Below are 3093 nucleotides of genomic sequence, written 5' to 3'. Positions count from 1 at the left end.
CTCAAGAGTCTCCTGATTTCTTCATTCATACCCTTTCCCACTGTTGACAATGTCCTCCACGCCAATTCATGCCTTTATATATACATTCTTTTATTTCTACAGTTCAAGCACAGAGAACACCTAGAAGAACCCATTCTGCATACTAAATTGCTAAGCAGAGAGTTGGAGGGTAGGGTCCTCCAAAAAGATATAAAGGATCAGCCTGTCCCCGTCAGTTTCTGGTTCTTAAATCTGTTCCAGTCACATCCCCAGCTGACGACTGACTGACTGCTGCTTCCGGACGTGAAGAACCCACCCTGCCCAGGCATCTCGTGAAGTGTAAGGATAACCTCGGGCTTCCCAACAGGCTTCAGAGCGGTCCACTACCAGCTTTGACATTCAGGAGCTTCTGAGACATCTCAGGTTGCATCTTCTTGAAAATTTTATTCTTGAAAAATGCTATACTATTTATTGTTTCAGGGTATTCTATCATACTGTGAACCCCGAGACAGTGTTATTTACTGGAAAAACATGCTTTTAGCTGTGGTGTGACTCAGCCTTAGCCACACACCTTTAATCCAAGAACTTGCTGCTTGAATATTGTAAACAGGATTAAATAAAGTCAAGCATAGGCCAAGAGGCGGAGCAAGCAACCAGTTAACAGGAAGTAAACATTGGATTATTAAGAAAAAAACCACAGAGAGTAAGAGAGAGTCAGGAGGACAGTTAGGAAGTAGAAAGGAGGGACATTCAGTTTATAGGGTTTTTTGTTTGTTTGTTTGTTTGTTTTTGAATTTGGGGGAGGGGCATTTGTTCTGGGACATTGGGTGAGGAAGAAGGTCACCTAAATGCTTTCTCTGCCTCTCTGAGCTAGCGGGCTTTCACCCATTCCTGCCTCACCTCCAATTAAGACTCGTGTTTCTTTCTAAAGTGACTACAGTACTTACATTGGCTAATAAATATGAAAATACATAGAAGAAGTTCTCCTGACATCTAGAGTTGAGTCGGAGTACAGCAGTTGAGCACAGGGACACACTACAGAAGGAGGTCCCTTAGCTCTCTCTTCCAGTTGTGACATGGACCACAAAGGCTGAAGGGACACAGGACACACAGTTTTCTCACCTCTTCCTGCTTGGCCACCTCACAAGCCAATATTCTTGTCTGTACGGCCCCATCTAGGGCCTGCTCTACCCACACGCCAGGTAGCGTTGGGAACAGCAAAGGAAGGAAGGCTGGAGCAGAATTCCCTTAAAGCAGGCAACACAGCAGTTGCACACGCTCTTCTGTTCTTTAGCCACATGCCCACACTGACAGGAGCTTGAAGGAGCTGGCTTCGATGAGAATGGGGTAGAAGGAATTCAACAGGAACTGTGTGAGATGAGTTTGCAGAAGCTGGTGATGACCGCTGTACGTCACTTGTAGAGGTTTCTTGTCCCTGTTACAAATTCTTCATCACAAGCTTAGACAGGAACAGAAACTCATTTTCTCAGCAAGTCCCCCAACTTCTGACCCAACTCACTAAAATATAAATGTAATCTGTGAAATATAAGCTGTGGAGATAGGGGTATAGAGGGATCCCTAAATGTTGATTATCAAAGAATTAAGGGGAAAGAAAAGGAGGAATTTGGTTTTTTTTTGTAACTGCCATTCTTTAAAAATCTATGCCACCTTCCCCAAAGCCTCATGCTGTTCTGGATCTGGAAGCCAGGCTGTGTCAGGTCACTGGAACTGACTTTGAAACAAGTATGTGTGTGCACAAGAGCTATTCTGAGAAGAACTAAGCTTCCACTTCCCCACTGCCCTGTCCCAGCTACAGAGTTCAGGCCTTCAGGTCCCACGGCCTCACAGCTTGATGCTTGTGGTACCAGAGAAGGCCACTGGGGCCCAGGAACTGTAAGCCAATGTGACAGAGTGTGCCAATTGGTCCTGAGATTCTGGAGGATCGTGAAGTCATTGTGACTGGCTCCAACTGGATTGCTCTAATGAAACAACTGAAAAATCTAGAAAATATCTGAGTATATCACACATTGAAAGGGAGTACATTGGTTAAAAAAAAACTTTCTGATCAGTGCAAGCCATGTCTTAGCAGACAGCAAGTGCACAAGTTAACTAGGCTGTAACAAACACACAATAGTTAAATCTTAAGCACACATCGGAGAGAATTAGATGCGGTACTGCACACACATACCACTTCAAATCAAGGCTCTTCCCAGCTCCCAGAAGGGTCCCTCCTGTAGTCTCCCAATCTGCATCACATGCAAAGACTAAACAAAAGTACCATTGCTGTGTGTCAAGTTTAAGAACACTTTGGGTCAAGTTTAAAGGCATTTTGGCTAAGAAGGACACTGACCCACTTAGAGGACCATGATTTTTGTCCCCTACACCCCTACCCAGGGACTCTCTGAGTCTGGCTGTGCCCTAAGAAGGGAGAGAAAGGGGTGAGCTGGTGTCTCTGATATGGCTGCGAAAGCTGGATACGTGATGACCAGGAGAAGCCGAGGCAAGCTCCTTTGAAATGGCAGGGCTGCTGTCCAAAACCCGGGTGGGCTGTTGCTATTCATAGGCACCTTTTTTTTTTTTTCTTTTTGGCAGATGTCCTGGGCAACTATTTTTAGCAGGGATATGATCTTCTGGGCTGGGTGGTGGTCATGTAAGCTGGTGTGAACAGAAAGTGAGAGAGTCTAGTCCCTACTTCAGATAGCCTGATCTTGAATGTGACGGTGATGATCATTGATTGTCTCTGAACCCAGACAACAAGTTGTAAGAGGCCTTTCTTGTTGTCTCTGGTTCTCTCTGTAACAGCCGGAAATAGATCACTCGAGACTTCCTCTCAGTCTTCATTCTCCAGAGCTAATGCCCTCTTCCCTCTAAGAGAAGTGTTTTCCTAGCAGGTAGTTTCCTCTGCTGGTCCTTGTACCCTAAGCTAGGACTGCCCCCTCACCAGGTGAGCTGCAGGACAAAACTCCCTCTCAGACCTGACTGGCAAGCCAAGTCGAAGGTCTGCCTGTTCAAGGGAGAGGCAAGTGTTTCGTAGAAATGGCAGGTTCTAGAAAGGACACCTGGCCCAATAGCAGGAGAGTCAGAGGCTGGCCTTCAAGGACACAGCTGGGTGAG

Source organism: Arvicanthis niloticus, chromosome 29 (genome assembly GCF_011762505.2).
Source record: "Arvicanthis niloticus isolate mArvNil1 chromosome 29, mArvNil1.pat.X, whole genome shotgun sequence".
NCBI classification, from domain to species: Eukaryota; Metazoa; Chordata; class Mammalia; order Rodentia; family Muridae; genus Arvicanthis; species Arvicanthis niloticus.
The sequence above is the reverse complement of the archived record's forward strand: the minus strand, read 5'-3'. Positions refer to the sequence as shown.